The following is a 19779-nucleotide window of genomic DNA, read 5'->3' on the forward strand; positions in this document are numbered from 1 at the left end:
CTTTCTCCCCAAACTGACTTTATTGTATTTAATAATGATTTTATGCTTTTCAAAACACTTTATTATACTGAAGTTTGATCAGTAACTGTGGAAGAGACCAAAGCCTCTGCCTTCAGTATAAGTAAGCCGTAGTTAAGGTCATAGACTTGGATGTTAAATAGATCCAAAATTTAAACTTCAGATGACTTGAATAGCCAGTTATAAGCCTTTGGGTAAGTTACTTTATCTTGACTTTCTAAGAAAAATCCTAGTAAAACATAATTATTCTGAATAACTACTACATTGGATTGTTAAGAGGTTTAAATAATTCAATACATGTGTTTGTGTAAAGACAGTAACTACTCCTTAATATAGACATATAATTAGTTTTGAATATATACACACATAGAAATATGTTAACTTTTACATTAACATTCTTCTGAATTCCTGTAACATTTACTGTTCATAAAAATGTTTATAATTGCTTAATTTTAACATGTTTTCTGTGTTATGTAATTACAGTTTAACATAATTTTGATCCAATAATATAGTTAGGTTCTAAAAGAATAAATTTTATGTTTTAGCACCTTTGGGCCATGAATATTCTTTCAGAGTCTATCATGAGCAAGTGTATGTATGCTTTGTAGGTATACTTTAAAAGTTAATCATCTTTAAAATTCAAAGTTGGAGTGATTTTCTATAATATACAATACACATGCAGATATGTATTTATAGAAATGTTTATACACATTTGAAAACAATGTAGTTTCTTGGGATAAAGTGTGTAGAAGTGTACATTAATATAATTAATACTATTATTAATAATAACAAATATTTATTAAGCATTATAAAGTACTGGGCACTAGCATAAGCACTGGAGGGTTATAACATTAATTAATTCTCACCACAACCTCATGGTATGAGAATATTATTATCTCTAACTTTTAATTGAGGCTACTTTGTTCAGAGATTATTGCCTAAGATTATGCAAAAGTCTTCCAGACTCTGTTTACTGGAGTTCTTGCTTCTCAACACTCCTATAACCACTTGAGTATATGAAGAATTATCTAATCCAATAGACCAAAGCCCAGCCTGCTTGGAGATTAGGTTTTAGACAGACTTGCTTCATGTAATTACCTAAATTAATAAATTAATTGAGGAATCAAACATGAATCAGACATTGTGAGCTGGAGTAAGAAGGTTGGTTTGTTCTACAATTTTTTTTAGTTGATACTTGTTTTGAAAATGTCTTACCAATAATCCTAAATATAAAAATATAAATGACTTATAATTAAAATATTGGGTAAATTCTCCATGATATTTTAATAATTCAAGTTCTTTATTAAATAATAAAATACACAATCTCAAGAAAGAAATAGCAAAATTGGAAGAAAAATTCAACATCAAAAATGATAGGAATTTTTTTGTTTATTATTTTGTTGATTATTAACTACTGCTTCATTTCAGCTCATTTCCAAGCCTGAATGAAACATATATTCTACATCCACCTAAAATAGGGATAGATTTTACCTTAATTAACTGCTCAATTGGAATCTGCCAATAATTGCATGTTTTGTTTCCAATATGTTGAATGGTATAATGGTATCAATTACTCTCAGTGTGTGTAAGGCTATAAAGAACCACCTCATTTTGCTAAAGATAAACAACTCTGTTTATTCCTCCTCTCTTTTTAACCCTTATTTTTTATCCATTGCCTAAGCAGTCTATTCCTTCCCCACACATATTCTCCTCTCCCAACTTTTACTAATACTGAACATTCGAATTTTAATGAACAGGTAACAAAGCAGCACAGTAAATAAATTTGATTGAACATATAGCTTCTTTCCAATCATGTTTAATCATATATCTTTCTATAAGAAAACAGCAAATCTGAACACAATTTAGATTTCTTTCATTCTGTCCTTCTTTCATGTTTAAAATGAAAAGGACATATTTAATAGCTATTTGACCGTTTCTTCAAATCTTGACTTTGCTCTTAATGTTAGACTGGTGTTTCTCAAACTTGGGGCTACAGTATTTGGGGCCAGGTAATCATTTGTGGTTAGGGCCTTTCTTGTATATTGCAAGATATTTAGTAGCATCCCTAGTCTCTGTCATCTGGATGACAGCAGCAGTTTTCTTCAAGTCATGACAACCAAAAATGTGCCCAGATATTGGTGAATGTTCTCTGGGCTATAAAATTGCCCCCATTGAGAATAACTAAGTTGAACTCTTCCATTTCTCATTTTTATATTTTTAAAAACTTTTCAGCCTTTAAGCCAATACATTCTGAAATTATTGAACCTTACCTTTTAATATTATTTAGCACAGAGTTTACTAATATACATAACAGTCTCATAAGACTTTAAAAAATAGTTTTGTAAAATTCTTTCAACATAGGTGATGCAAAGGTAGAACCCAAAGATTAAAAGTCTTGTTTTAACTGGATGTGGTGGCACACAACTGTAATCCCAGTGGCTCAGGAGGCTGAAGCAGGAGGAATAAGAGTTCAAAACTAGCTTCAGCAAAAGTGAGTGTTAAGCCACTCAGTGAGACCCTGTCTCTAAATAAAATACAAAAAAGGGTTGGGGATGTGGCTCAGTGGTTAATTGCTCCTGAGTTCAATCCCCCAGATGCAAAAAAAAAAAAAAAAAAAGAAAAAGAAAAAAAAAAAGAAAAGGAAAAAACGTCCAGGCTAAATTTAGGAAACAGATTATTGATGGAGATTCAAATAGGTAAATAGCCTTGGTGGTGATATCAGTTCAAAATATGAGAATGCATAAAGTGATTGAAAAAACCATAACTGCAAAACAGCAGGATGCAGAGTCCTCACTTGAGAAGACACACCTAGTTAGATAATGCAGAAGGGAAATGGATCTGAGGAGACCATGAGGAAAAGTTAAAGAGGAAGAAATATGTCATATAAAAGATGCTAGTAAATACTGCTACAATACAGAAGAAACAATAAAGATGGTAATACAAACTCACAAATAGTACTTACTATATGATGGAAACTAAAACAGGAGTACTCACACCTGTGAATTCACAGCATCCCTTGTGTAAGTGGCATCTGCTCCATAGATGAGAAAAGTATATCCATGTCTCTGTATCCATATACGTCTCTCTGCCTTCCTTCTTTCCAGTAAAGCTTAGATTGGTAATGGGTACCAATCTTTGTGGTCTGAATCCAGCTCTAGAACCTACTGGCTTTGTATCTGTGGATAAATCATGTAAACCTTCTTAGTTTCCATTTCTTCATCTATTGAATGGGGATGATTGTAGGAAATAAATAAGCGAAGGCACTTAAAGTACCTATAATATACTAAGAGTATGTATCACTATGATTATATATGTTGGCTATATTTAAAACATGTTTCTGTTTTATTAAATGGTGTTTAAATGGATTAGAATAGCCTCTTTCAAACCATTTTAGAATATTACAAAATAGTAAGGATACAAATAAAGAAATAAAATGAGAGTGCCCTGAAATAAAATTAAAAATAGGTAGTGACCAGATAACCTTAATAAATGTTAAGTATGCAGGTTTAGCAAACAAAGTGTGTAGTATGTTGAGTTAAGAAAAATATATAGCTCAGCCAATATTTGAATATCTTTAATGATTTGGCTACACACTAACTGCTAAATAATGAGGAATAGCTCAGCCAATATTTGAATATCTTTAATGATTTGGCTACACACTAACTGCTAAATAATGAGGAATAGAGGTAACCAGTGGTTAAACCATATCCTTTGCACTGTTCGCAAAAGGAGAAAAGAATGGTATTTTTTAAAGGTAATAGTTTATTTCAATGTATTTAAACTGTTTTCTTCCTGAAAGACATCATGGTAGACTATATATGATATTCTAAAGCTGAATAAGACTCAGTGCAGATTTTCTCCTCTCAAAGGGTTTATAATATTTGGGGGGTAATCCAATTCCTTCAAGCTGAGGATTTTCAGAATGAGGGATAACAACGTTCATGAAAAGACAGTTCATTTACAAACTGGGAGAAAGTACTTACTTACAATCAAATGTAGTAGACAGTAAATACTTAAAAAAAAGAGAAATCTTTTTTTTAAAATTTTTATTTGTTCTTTTTCGTTATGCATGACAGTGGAATGAATTTTGACATGTCATATATGGAGTATATCTTCCTGTTTTTGTGGTTGAATGTGATGTAGAGTTGTACTGCTTGTGTATTCATATGTCAACATAGGGAATCTATGTCTGATTCATTCTACTGTCTTTCCCATTCCCATCACTCCTCCCTTCTTCCTAGTCCTCCCTCTCCAATCCACAGAACCTTCCCTCTCCCCTTCTCCTACCTATTGTAAATCAGCTCTGTCACATCAGAGAGAACATTTGGCCTTTCGTTTGGGGGATTGACTTATTTCACTTAGCATGATTGTCTCCAGTTCCATCCATTAAATAGAATTTTTAACTGTTAGCAGAAAATGTGAATGTTCCGTTGAATAAAATATATGAATAGGCCAATAACAAAATACAAACAAAAAGCAACAAATATATCTGAGATATTAATATGTAAAATATGTCCAACCTTGTTAAAAATCAAATATGTGAAAATTATATGAAATAGTAACACTTCATTGTCACCAGTTTTTTCCAAGACAACATTGTTTTGATACAGATGTAGAAAAACAAGCATTGATTTGCCGCTGGTGAGAGGTTGAACTGCTCCAATCTCTATGCAAATAATTTTTAATTTATATATTTAGACACATTTGTATTTCATAAAAGAAAGGGATTGAAAGGAGCAAGACAAAACAAAGAAAATAAACAAACAAAATCAAATTTAACAATTCGAGGAAATTTTTAAATTGGGTAAAAGAGATTGTTTTTCCTGTTACCTAAACTGATAATTGTATTAAATGATTCATTAGAAGCTAAACAAAGCACCATATTTTTTGTTGTTGGATAGAAGTATTCATATTTTATTTATTATATTCTATTTTTGTCCTGATATCAGTGCTTTAGAGATTAATCAAAACAGTAGAAAGACAAATGATAGTTTTATGTTTATGTGTAATATCTAATTAAAAAATATGAATCTCAACATCTTTCAAAATTCCCAACTGCATCATATCATTTCTTTCTATGACATCTATTAATAATAATAATTTGCTTTCCATTATGGATGTGGGATTGGTTTATAAATTTAGGTACGACTATTGAAATATTTTTAAAAAGATTTATGTATATTTTTATCAAGTAGTTCAACTGTGTTTACTATATATAATTATCTTGTCTAACATCTTTTAAGGAACTTACCATTTTTGGTGGTAGACTAGTTACCTCTGAAACACACATCTTTTAGTACCTTTATCTGTGAAAAAGTGAACTAGAAAAAATATTTTCATATTTAAAAGAAAAATGGTTTTAAAATTTTCCAGTTGATTTTTTGAGTAACAATGAATTTTTATGCAGATTTTTCAATATTAGATAATTTTATATTGTAGGAGTTCTCCATCTTGCAAATAGTAATTCCACATATCAAGGAGATTGAACTTCCTTGAAAAGAGCAATAATGTCTTTAAGTTCATAAATAAATGAAAAGTATATGCCTATGATGAATGTAAAAACACATACCAAAGGGTATCATCTGTATTGTATGGAAATGCACGTTTTCAAATATAAATATAGACTCTTTAGACTTCCAGGACAAACATCAATATAAATTGTATTACTGTTTTTCCCTCCTTCATAAAACAGCCTGCAAATACTCTTTATTGAATATTTTTCATGCTGCTAAGTATGAACATCTATTGAAGAAATTTTTTAAAAAACGTAGTGCATCTTTGAGTCTCTTTTGAGCTTTTCTCTTACATGGTGTGTCACATTAACGCTACCCTACAGGGAAATAATCAAAGAACTTTAATATAATACCGTAGTTCAGAAAGGAAACATGACAGCAGTACATTACTGCAAATTGAATTTAATGAGCTTCTTAGCACTAGGAGAGTGACTCTTTGAAACAGAAGCTATTCAATTGAGATCATTTTGATTATAATTAAATCATTTTACATTTACCACAGGGACAAGTTTAATCTTAATTAGACACTTTTACGGGAAGGTGAAGCCACATGATTTATATTTTCTTGATCACACAGTGAAGGATTCATAATGTAAAGGATAAAAACAACATGGCGGTTCTAACTGGGGAAAAGGGAAGTGAGCATGCTCAAGGTTCTTGAAGCAAATGAATGGAGCAGAATACTGTCAGTGACTGGGTTTGTCAGCATACGCATCAATAGATGGGTAAATAATGATAGCATTCGTTTTAATTTTTATTCTTTTGACTTTTTCTAAAATACTAAAATTGTATTTTGAGTTTAGGACTTTTAAATTAAGTGGCAAACTACTTATTAAAATGGATTCAGTATTAATATACTTGTTTTAATAAAAAATGCACTTGAATTAGATTCTCTAGAAAATCCAAGTACTAATTGTGTCATTTGCTGGCTTTTTAATCTTAAGCAAATAACATAATCTCCCCGGACCATATTTCATCCCCCTTAAGGCAACACTAATATCTCATTCTTAGAGTAAGTATGATAATTATGTAAGATACCATACAAAATTACATTGCAAACTTCAGACTGATATATAAATGAAACCTATTAATATTAATGGGAAATATTGTAATTTTGACATTTCTATAAATTATGCTGCACAGTGCTAAGCTTTCCCCATTTTAAACATTCTTATTTCCCACAGTATATGCACATATGAAGGTAAGTGATTATTACAGTAAAAGGAAAAGACGAATAAAAACCAATGTGTGTTTCTATAATTGATGTTTTCCCAACCATGATATATCCAAAGACTGTCTCATGTTTAAACAAAATGACATGACGGGAAAGTGGATGGCTCCAGGGGTTTCTCGAGGATTAATCTGTTTGGGGTAAGACACAAGCTGTAACTTTTAGCTGTGTTATCTTCAATCATCTAAGACATTCCATCATTTCCCAGAAATTGAAACATTAGAAAACTAGCCCTCCCCTTAACTTCATATAGGAATGGCTATTCAAAGATGGCATGAAGGGCATCCAATAGTAAAGAATGAATAGTGCTTTGAATTTTAAAGGGATTCTAACATTTTTTTTTTCTTCACTAAGGATCTGTCATTTAAAAAACAAACAAACTACAACAACAACAACAACAAAAAATAACCTTCCACACTAATTTATAAAGAATTCACACACACACACACACACACAGAGAGACACACACACACTTTTTTTTCAAACTTAGGGTTCATTCTCTTTGTATTCTAAATAAGAATTTTTTAACAATTGTAGGTATGATGTAAATATTATATACACTAAATTATCAAGGTGCCTTAATAAACTCTCAATCATACAAGTGGATATCAGCTCCATCAATATTCCTTGGGGAAATGTGTGTGTGTGTGTGTGTGTGTGTTTGTGTTGTATCACTAGTACCTAGCATATAAATAGATTTTTGGAATAAACTAAGTGTTTAGATATTACTGCTAGATGAAATAGACATACTTATGGAGAATCCACCATATTGGATATGAACACTCCTAGCTCACTTACCAGGTGAACTTGAACAGATCACAGCCCCTATCCTTGGTTTCTTTGGCTTCACATTGAAAAGACTTACCATTCATGTTCTACAATTGCTAGTGTAAGATCCTCTTGCATATATTTCAAAATTCTTCAAAATTCAAATGTTTGTAATGAATGATGTTAGGAATTGTAGGAAAACAAAGGCTTTAATTTAATTCCATCTGATGAAGGTGTTTGTCGTAGGGAATGAATGGTAAGGAACTCACCCATGGAAATCTGCCTTTTGTATTCTTTGACCCATTTTCTTGTTACCCATTTCATTTTCTTTCTTTTTTTTTTTTTCAGGGACTTTCCCTCTCTTCCACCTGCCTTTCTCTCGCACGCTTTCTCTCTCTCTTTCTCTCTCTCTCTCTCTCTCTCTCTCTCTCTCTCTCTCTCTTTCTCTCTCTTTCTCCAGGGACTTTCCCTTTCCTCCCCTTGCCCCCCCATCTCCCTCTCCCTTTTATTTCTTTCTCTTCCATTGTCCTCTTGAAATTAAGGTGTGGACAGAAAACGAGGGACATTATGTAAGGAAAGACTGCTTAGGACATGAACTACAGAAAAAATCAAAAGAGGAAATGTTTTCCTGGATTCTCTAGTTTCAGCAGAATTGGATTCTTCTACAAAACCTTAGAATGGAGAGTACAAAGAAGTAAAATTGTAGTAGTGTTCCCTTATTCAGGATTTTACTTTCTATGGATTCAGTTACTCACACTTAATTGCAGCCCAAAAATATTTAATGGAAAATTCCAGAAATAATTTGTAAGTTTTAAACTGCATTCTGTTCTGAATTATGTGGTGAAATTTCAGCCATCCTTTGCCATCTCACCATACAATACCCTTACATTAGTACTTACAACCATCTTGGTTATCAAATCAACTGTCATGGTATTGAAGTGCCTGTGTTCAAAAACCTCTTATTTTATATTCAATAACGGCCCAAAGGTGCAAGAATATTGATGCTTGCAATTTGAAAGGCCAAAGAGAAACCATTAACTACTTCAAGTGAAAAAGTGAAGCTTTATCATAGGTGTGCATATAAGGAAACAGAATAGATGGGGTTAGGAATTACCTGTAGTGTCAAACATTCCATAAGGGTGTTGGGATGAAACTTCCACAGATAAGAGGAGATTATTTGAAAGTACTGAAGCATATGAAGAAAGTTCAGCTTAAATTTCATTGTGAAAAATACATATTATACTAAGGAGGTAACATTTTGTAACTGTCAAAAAACAGTTTTTGAAATAAAAAATGGTAGAATGAAAGACAAAGAGTTCATTCATTTGTAGTATAGTCTATGATATGAAAATCCAATTTTTACTATTCACTTGTTTTTGTATCCTTAAAAATATTATTATGAACATAATCACGTATGTGGACAAAGATCTTTATTTAAGAATTTTAGTTTGTGATGGACTTTTAATAATAGTAAAAAATGTAGAAATAAGTTAAAAAAAACAGCAGAACAATTAAACATAATTATGCACTTAAATGACTGAATATTATACAATAATTAAAATGACATTCTTAAATAATATTTAAAGGGAAGTATTCACTCTAAATTACTGAAGGAGAAAAAACAATATTCAATGTAATTTATAGGTTGTGAAATATATTCAGATATCAAAAACTCAAAGGAAATAAATAGCATCATTAACAATCATCCCAGTGTGTAGGTTTTCTGGATTTTCCTCCTTTTCTGTTTTTGTATGCTCAATTTTTGTAAAAAAAAAAAAAGGTGATTTTTTTCAACAGAAACAAAGTACTATCTGAGAATGACATGTTCTTTATAAAGCTATAGTTAATATACAAATAATTTTTTGCTGATTAGAAAGCATTACCATACAACATTATTTTATTTTTCACTCTGAGAATTATTTTATTACATATATATATATATATATATATATATATATATATATATATATATATAATTATATATATATATATATATATATATATATATATATATATATATATGTGTGTGTGTGTGTATATATACATATATAATTATATATATAAAATTATTACTCCTGACACATTATACTATTGTTTGAAATGAAAACATAGTTACTTAGGGAAAAAACATAACACCATATTGTAAAATATTAATCCAATATTTCAGATCTCAGTAAAATGTTCTGCATAGGAAGGTTCTTCTTTTCTATAGGTGTGTGTGTAGTGTGTGTGCATGTGTGTGTGTGTGTGTGTGTTTACTTTATATAATTTTATTTATTATAGAAACAGGATGATAGGTTGGGTGATACAATTGCAGATTTGAAGATGGAGGGAACCCACTGCCCAGGAATGTGAGAAGCCTCTAGGAGCTGGGAAAGGTCGGGAAAGGAACTTGAGTCCTCTGTATGCTCACACCCTTGCAGACGCTGTGACTTTAGTCTGTGAGCTCCGTTTTACACTTTTCTGACTTCCAAAACGTAAGATAATAAATTTGTGATGGGTTAATCCACTGAATTTGTGTAATTCATTAGAGTAGCAATAGAAAATTAATAGAGCAGTGACCCTTTTTCATTTAATTTTACAATTTTTCCTTTTTCCTCTATGCCAGACTTGACAAACTAGAGGTGGTGACATGTTAACAATAAACAGAGATGAGATCTCTGTCTACAGAAACTTACATTATGACAGATGAAGACAATAAACAAATAAAACTACAATAGCATGTCAGGCAGATGAGTTTTAAGGAAAAAGTGAAAGTGATTAAGTTACGTTGACTATAATTCTTGGATAAGTAAATAAATATATGTATTCAACATATGCAAAATCCCTCTCTTGCCAGATGCCTCCCTAGGATCTCCCTGATCACCAACAAATGGCTTATTTCCTTCACTTAATTCACTTAATATTTTGAGTTTGCTTTTTCATTATGTTGCAATACATCAAGTTAGGCCACAACATTCAAATACAGAGAGCTCATATGATATTTTGTTGCCTATCGTGTAACCAGAATATAATGTCTACCCAAAAGATACCTAAGAAAGAAGAATGGCAAGGACAACAAAAGAGGGAATAAAGTTAAAAAACAAAATAAAGGAAAATAGGTTGGGATGGCTATGAAGTTTGAAGAAGGAAAGGAGGAAGAGAAGGTGGCTAAGATAATAGAAGAAAGTAAAGACCAGAGCAGAATCATGTGGGTAAACCTGATCCATTTTACCCCCATAAACAAGGCAGCCTACATCAGTTTGTGCACTGATGCTTCTGGGGCAATCCTTCTGCACTGTAGTAAATAGGTGCAACATTACACATGTTTTATTGGCTGTTGGAACTATGCTGTCTCCTTAAAATAGACTGTCCCCATTAGCGTAAGACACCTCCTTGTAGCCTTGTGGCACTGGAAACTTAACTTCTATAATGTTTCTGTATAGCCATTGGAGTCAATAAAAGAAAAACAGCATCAACAACAACATAACTCCCTGGCACTTCTAGGGCAATACATTCTGAGAGTATAAGTACAAAAGCAGCATTTAGCTGCTGTTAGCTCTAGCAAAGAGGAACTCTGTTTTTTGTTTGTTTTGTTTTTTTCTGAATTATACTCATCAGTGGACTATAATTGATTGCTTCTCTCAAATCACTTATTTTATAAAACTCAATAAAAGAAAGTGATGAAAATATACCCGATGATTCCCACAGAGGGTAAGGATGAAAGAGTTAGGAAAGAAAGCAGCCTCAATTAATATCCACTACTTATTTTCTGAAAGGCTACCCCAGTCTTGGATAGAAAATGGTTCGTTTCTCCTCAACAGTTCCAGACCTAATAGGTGAAGCAAATTTCCCTGATGTTCTGTTTACCTCAGTCTTGCTTTTATTTCCTTTGATGAAGACCTATTGGTATTAAAGATTGCAGGGGGGTTATTTTATATTGAGCTTCCAGTTCAATTACTTCAGCTACAATGGTACACAGCACAAGAGAGCTTCAGAAGCTAACAGCACTGGTATGCATTGCCTTCTATCTCCCAGGTAGCAAATGCAATTGTTTTGTTTTTCACGGTCTCGAAATGACTAGATATCAGCAGCTTACACCCTGCAGGGCAAATCAGGATGCAGCATAAAGTGTTTAGAATTGCTGTGTTGGCACTGATAGCAGAACAGTAATAACAGAGTGTGTCTGGACACAATAGGGCTTTTGGCTCAGCCAACTGCTCACGCCATGGTGGAGAACAGACTGTGTCACTGTGTCACTTCGACTCACCTTGCATTTTCCCTCCTCTTTCTTGACCTGGGGAATGTTTTTAAGATGAATTAACTCCTCCTTCTTTGCCTTGGCCACACTGTGATTCAGTAGCTGGCTCTGTCCCTGTAGCTCTTGCTGTGTAGTTCAAAGATTGCTCTTTCCAATAATCTCTCTTCCCATAGGGTTTTCATGTTTATCTGGCTCATTTCTCTTCTAAGTCATTGTGGTAATTTTCTAAATGTAGTTAGCATCTAAGAAACTCACGGGCCTCATTTCCCCAAAGGTAGAAGCAAGGAGAAATGTAGGGAAGGTCTGCAGTCCACTTGGTCCCTTAAAGATACTGCACACCATGAACGCATGCATATATTCACTTCACTGGGAGCTGTCCAATGCGACAGGTCCACGCAGTCATCTTTAGCTAAAGAACAGTTGCCTTTGAAAATTCAGTGTCTGTTATTTCCAAAATTGCACAAACAGGATGCTAATCTTTTTATACAGCTTCCTTATTTTTAAGTAGTTCCTCTTCCTAAAACACGTTAATAGCTAGATAACAAATATAGTCAATCAGCTAGGTTTTATTCTATTTTATTTGTTTTTATCTTCTTTGACATATGTGAAATAACTGACTAGCTTTTCTCAAATGCAATACAACCCACTTAAATAATCTTTTGATGGAGATTTTGTATTTAAAATATTGCAGAGGTGTGTAGGTATGTGTATACAAAGTGATAATAAGCACAATACATCCCATAAACAACCTGCTGTAAGGAAGTTCAGAAATACTGTTCATTTATTCATTGGCTGTGATAGTATGAAAGATTTCCAATTTCACTTTTTGTATTAATCTCATGTTTGGGCTGCACATAAAGCATTTTCTCCGTTTCTAATTCACCACAAAAAAAGTTTATATTGCTAAAGTTTTATGTGGCCATTCACTGATAAGATTCTTCATATTCCACAAATAAACTTTTGATTAAAAGAAGCATATAGTATGTTGCCCTATGCATCACCAGGTACCCCCAGTACAATGAGAAGTCTGTTGGTCTTTTCCATCTAAATCTCAACAATTCTCAAAAAAAAAAAAAAAAAATGTAATTACTGCTTGTGACAGTCTGCTTTGTTATATTATCTACAGAGAATTTCCTTAACTTCCCTAAACCTATCATCATTTTACCAAGAACAAAATAATTCCTCAAGGCCTACTGTTTACAATTGGCTTCTTCAATAAAGGGTTTTTCCACCTAGACCCTGATTCTCCAGTGATTTGCAATTTCATTCTAACTTTCTTTGCTTTGTTTCTTGTTCTACAATGTTAAATTTTCATATTTTATGCTCTTTGAACTGTGCCCAGAACTTTTCAGAAAAAGAAGTTATAAACTTCTTTCAAAGTAATATAATAATATGTAGAAATTGTGCATCCATGTGCTAGAAGAACTTGTAGAGAGGTGAAGAAAGCAGAGACACTGCTATTTACCCCATTTCTAGCTTTCTTTCTCCAGCCCCTCTGCCTGGAGATTGAACACCTCCACTGACATTGTCAACAAAGCTATTATTCCACTCATTGGTCAATACATGCTCATTTTCTGCTGAATGCCTAGGGAATTGATGCATTGTGTGTTGATTTTTCTCCTGGGATTGTTTTCCATCTGTATTATGCATAATCTTGATTAGGAAGCAGAGGGGATTAAAACATAATTCACCTGCATGAAAACTCAGATATAAAGGAGCAAATAGAAACGACCAGATCTCTTTTCTGGGGGAAAAAAAAAAAACTGGACTGATAACTTCAGTCTTACTAAAAAGAAAAGAAAAATCTAGCTTTCTAGTTTATCATAAAAATCCTCTGCCTTCCCATAGAGACAGTTGTGAAACAAAACAATCAAACACACCACACCTCTAAATAAGAAATCGACCTACTCAAGAGACACAATTCTCTAAAGTGGGCATTTTTCAACTTCTGGACAAAGGAAGGAGTTTTTTTTTTTTTTTTTTTTTTTTGTTACCTGTGAATATTTTAGAAGGAGTCTGCTTAACTTCAATTAAAGTATTTTGCTAAGGATGATGATGTTTGATACTAACTTGTATTCAAAAATCTTGCTTGTCTTTAGTCTTCAGACTTATAACCTGAGTAAGCCCTAAGTTTACCAATTGCTGTCACCTCCTTTGAAGGCTTTCCTCTTACCTTACCATGGTGAAGTGTTTAACCTCATTATACACTAATTGGTTCTTTCCTGTCTGTTTGCTTGCCATGTTGGTATATAGTTATTTCTGTATCCTCTTGCACAGTTGTTTTGCATTTTGCTCCAGTTTCATGAATGCCTGAAGGCTTTATTAATACCTAACACACTGGGTTGCAGTGAGGTTTATGTGAAAGAACATATGTTGATTGCTACCTCCTGGTCCTGTTATAGCACTGGAGATGCAAAGAAAATTGGTTGCCTAGGAGTGGGAAGAGCTTGAATAACCTGCTTAGCCTGGTAGCAGTAAGGAGAAGCTCCCTAGGAGTCTTCTATGTGCATTCTGGAGGGATTCTCCTTGCACTGTATCATAATGGTGGCCAGCAGGCCATACAAGACTCACAAAAAGGATGCTTCGGTTACTATCAAGCTCTGTTTATTAGTTTGTTTTGTTTGAAACACTGTGTTTATAAAATTAGTTTTCAAATCAAGAATTTTCACATGAAATCTTAATCTCCTGCTACACTTGGGTATTGTACTACATGGGGGAAAATGAGTGAGGATTCACATTTGAGATAGGAATCTTGCAGCCTATAACTCTGTATTTTGTTATCTTCTTGCTTCATTCATTAGTAATTCCTTCTTGGCCCCTGGAGCCACTTAGGTTTGAGACTCCTTTCTAGAGTCCTGGTTTCTTTGAAAATTATACATTTTGAGATATCAGAATATTTCAACTCCAAAGTTCACATTCTTTCTTTAAACTCCATCTTCCTACTCTGTGTATTTGCTCTAAGTTAAAATACATGTTAATTGAAAATAGGTTTCACTGCTCTTTTTCTAAACATTTGTTAGGGTTATAAATAATTATAATAATTTCCTATTGTTACATCGGGTATTTATAAATTGTATGAACACATGTTCTTTCTTGAAATCAAAGTACAGAGTCCAATGAGTAAACTTTGAAGTAAAATTCTCTTGATGCTAAGAGATTGAATATACCCTTATGTGTTAGTCACCTTTCTGTCACTGTAATAAAGTAACTGAGGTAATTAACCTATAAAGATAAAAGGTTTATTTTGGCTCACAAATTTAAAGGTTCTAGTCAGTGATCAATTGGAATCTTGCTTTGGGCCTGTGATTAAGTGCATTTCTCACATCATGCTCAAGAAACAAGAGAGGAAGAGGAGGAGAGCAGAGTCTCACACTCCTTCCAGGGGCATATTCCAGCTGTACAAAGGACCTCTCACTAGGTTTCACTATCTCCTAATAACACCATCCTGGGAATCAAGATTGTAATCCATGGACTTTGGAGGACAGTCAACATCTGAACTGTAGCCAGTATAAAATGGCCAATCAATGCATGAAAGAGAATTCTCACTCACAACTACAACAAATATTTACAGAAACTGTCCTCAGAGAAGACTTGATTGATGTCAACTTCCCTGATTCTTTTCCCCACTGCAGATTTAGGACTGCTCAGAGGAAGTCAAACATGCAATCCAAATCACATAAGGCATCCCACTTCAGGTTTGACTACCTCCAAATACCCCACTCTCACATTCTCCAATCTGAGCTACTTGGAAGCCTCCCCTTTTTTCTTCAATAGTATAAGTAACTCCTCTGTACTGCCTTTGAATCTCCATCAAATGAAAATAATGGTTGCTGATTACTTTGTTATCACAAACTCTGAATAGAATGCATTTACTTCCCTTCTTTTGGGAGGTCTTAATTTATGTTCACAGTTTAAATCCTACCAGGGTTAGTTATCACTAAGGGCAAGTCTCTTAATCTCTTTGAGTCTTAATTTCCTTGTTGTAAAATGGAAAGTCTAATGGTACCTATCACATGGAATTAAATCAGTTAAACATATGGAAAAACTCCTAAAAACTGTCTGGTACACTGTAACCCCTTCATAGCTCCCAGAATATTTTATTAATCTAACGGTTTGTTTTTTAAAATTCCCTTGCTAAAGTTCATGGAAAATCCCTGTGTGAGCTGGGTGCAGACATCATGATGTATTTGAATCCAGTGCTTTCTCCCCTACTTTAAGTAACCCCTGTTTGCATGCAGAACACAATCAGCAAATATTTTCTAAGTGAACGCATGAAAGAATAAGTAAATGGGTGTGCAGACCAAGTCATTACATAAGTTAGAAATGTAACAATGGTGAAGGGGAAGAATCATTCAACCAACCAAAAAATGTATGTGTCCAGAACAGTGTTAAATCTTGTAAGGAGGTAAAATGATTATAGAGCTAGAAAGTACATTAGTGATCATTTAGTCCAATCATTTTCAAACTTTTTCAAACTCCACAATAATAGAAATTCAAAAAGGAAAAGTTTCTGTAGTAACATCTGGATAGGAACAAAATCATCACAAGTCTTCCAACACAGGGGTTTTTCAGTTATAAATGATAGAGAAATTTTTTAATTCTTTCTTGAGCTTGACTCTTTCTACAAATCATGTTTGTGCAATATCATGTATATCAAGTACAGTTTTTAGAAAATGGAAAAATCAAGAGTAAAATAAGAAAATACTAAAACACTTTCATAAAACTCACTTTTTTTTTCATTTCAATTCCTCAAAAGTGATCCCTAATTCAAGAACTTGGGCTAAGTACTTTATTGGGGAGACAATCCCAGGGAATATATAAGGTAGTGAAAAGTAAAGTAGGGAAGATAGGAGAGCCAATAAAAGGTGTGGTGCTAAGCAGATCACTGCTAAGGGCAACTAGACACTCCAGGAGAAATGTGAAATAGCCTGCAGAAGTCTTCCCAGAGGCAAAGTTAAGCAACTCTCAAACACTTCTTGGTTGTATCTTTAGAGACCACAGATTCTGGCACAAGATTCACCAATTTAAAAAATCTCTCCATTAGTGAGGGTCAGAAAGTAGTAGATATTCTTGGTAATTGTCCACTGATGACCTCCAGGGTAAGCAAAGAGTCTGTGACCAGGCTAGGACAAAGTCTACTACACAAAGGCTAAACTTAAAAAAAAAAATAAAATAAAATGCTATATTAAAATTTTTCTCTTAGCTTTGTGTCTTTCTTAAAATTAATGTTGTTCTAAAAGACAAACTATAAACATAAATACAACAATAAATTTCATCCTTCATTCATAAATTACACAGAAGGAAGGAGCTAAAAGGAAAAAGGAAGAACTTAATAGAGAAGTAGGTAGAAGTCATGATAGCTAATTTATAAGATAATTAATACAGTAAAATCCCTGGGGAATTAATTCTATCATTAATCAAAGAGATTATATTAGAACTCTGGTCTAGTTTTCATACCTTTGCTACCAAGGGTACAGTTAAGGGAATCATGTGCACTTCTGATGGATACACTTTTTGGAAACAATTTGCCTATGTCACAGGCTTTGAAGTTTTTCACTCTGTTTGATTTTACTTTGCCACATCAGAAAAAAGCATGCCAGGGGAAAGTGTGCACATTTCTTTGCCACATTTGGAATATTTTATAGAAATAAATAATCTATATAAATAATATCTTGTAGATGGTTAATATATATCCAATTCTGTTTTGCAAGAACCTTGCAGGGAGTTTTTGACATGGTATGTTCATCTTATTTGAGAGAAATTATTTCATCCAGAACACACAAAACCTATAGTATAACAGTGAGAGTCTGTATGTCTTCAGGATTTTTATGCACATTAGAATTCAGTCCTCTCCAGGGCCCCTATGATATACTGTTCTTATCTTCCTCTTTTTCTGATAAATCAACTGAGGCCACTAATACATCAGTCAAGTGCATTGTTCAATTACACAGAGAAGTCAATATTAGAACTGGAATTTAAACCCTGGCAAAGCCTATGAGACTCAATGCCTCCTCTGCTACTTTCCCCAGGAGAATTCTGGAAAAACAACTGAACTAAGCAACTGCCAGGCTGTAGCCAGCTGGGAGGAATTGGGATTCCCTTGCTGCAAGTCCCTCTGCTCATCATTTCCCCTCTTCTTCCCCTTTTCACTCTCTGCATTGTCCTATGGGGCAGAGTAGTCTTCACTAAGAGTTACTGCAAAGTACCAGGGATTTTACAAACATCAGGGTGGCTTATGAGTAAGTTCATTTCTGTCTCACAGTCCTGGAGGTTGCAAGTCTGAGGGTTCTACTCTCATAAATGTAAAGGTTCCTTTGTCTTTTATTTTGTTATTGTTTTTGTTTGTTTATTTGTTTGTTTCTGAGATACTGAGGATTGATTCCAAGGATGTTGTACTACTAAGGACTCACCCCAAGCCTTTCTGTGTTTTGTTTTGTTTTGTTTTAATTTTGAGAGAGGGTCTAAGTTGCCCAGGATGGCCTTGAGTTTGGGATCCTCCTGTCTCAGCCTCCATAGTCTGGGATTATAGATGTGCACCATCACACTGAGCTGCACATGAAGATTTTTAATGAATACCCGTTCCAAGTTTAATTCATGACAAATCCAGTCCAAAGCCAATTTAAAACTCACTGAACTAAAATCATCAGGCCAGAGGACTCATGGTAGTTATTAATGATGTTGATATTATTAATATAATTAATAAGATTATTGTCATTAATAAGATGTCAAAAATTTATTATTAATACCATTGATATTAATTTTATGTTTACTATGATTTACCCACACATATTCCCTCCTCTGATCATTATACTAAACATGATGACTATAAGACAGACACTAAAATCCCATATCTTACATGAAACAAACCAAGATTAGAGAGGCCCAGATTAATATAGTTCCTTCATAATAAAGTCCATCAGATACAAAGACAAATGGATCAGAAAAAGCAAAATTCACATTCTGCTAGAAGATGTTGGAAACCTATGTAACCTAAGCCCTTCTCTGTAAAATGAGAAAATTCAAAGTACATCCATTGGTTATTATGATATTTAAATAAAATGATGCAGAAATTTCTGAAGCAAAACCATTGTTTGTTGTTGTTATTGTTGTTGTTCAGTTTTTAAAATTTATGCACCTAAAGAGAAGATGCTGTAAGCTCTACTACTGTTCCTGTGAACGTAAATTTTCTGATTCTTACCTATTGTTATAATTTTGGGTAGTAGAAAGAAACAGCTCATTTTTTTTTTCTTTTCATGACAGTAGGGTATATTTTGACATATTATACATACATGGGGTACAGAGTATTATAATTTTGATCCTATGCTTGTGGTTGAACATGATGTGGAATTATACTGGTCATGTATTCACATATGAGCACAGGAAAGCTATATCCAATTTATTCTACTGTCTTTCCTATTCTTATTCCCCCCTCCCTCCACTTCATTCCCCTTTATTTAATCCTATAAACTTCTATACATTTCCTCCTTTCCCTCCCTTGTTATAGGTTAGCATCCACATACCAGAGAGAACATTCAACCTTGGATTTTTGGGGACTGGTTTATTTCACTTAGCATGATATTCTCTAGTTCCACCCATTAACCTGCAAATGACATAATTTCATTCTTCTTTATAGCTAGGAATATTCTATTGTGTTTATATGCCACATTTTCTTTATCCATTCATCTGTTGAAGGATACCTATGTTGGTCCCATAGTCTGGTTATTGTGAATTGTGCTTCTATAAACATTGATGTGGCTGTGTCACTACAATATGCTGATTTTAAGCCTTTGTGTATAAGCTGATGAGTGAGATAACTGGGTCAAATGGTGGTTCCTTTCCAAGTTTTCTGAGGAATCTCCATACTGCTTTCCATAGTGGTTGCACCAATTTGCAGTCCTACCAGCAATGTGCAAGTGAGACTTTTTCCCCACATCCTCACCAAAATTTATTGCTAGTTGTATTCTTGATAATTGTCATTTTGAATGAAGTGAGATAGAATCTCAGTATAG

This window comes from Marmota flaviventris, chromosome 9 (assembly GCF_047511675.1).
Source record: "Marmota flaviventris isolate mMarFla1 chromosome 9, mMarFla1.hap1, whole genome shotgun sequence".
Lineage (NCBI taxonomy): Eukaryota > Metazoa > Chordata > Mammalia > Rodentia > Sciuridae > Marmota > Marmota flaviventris.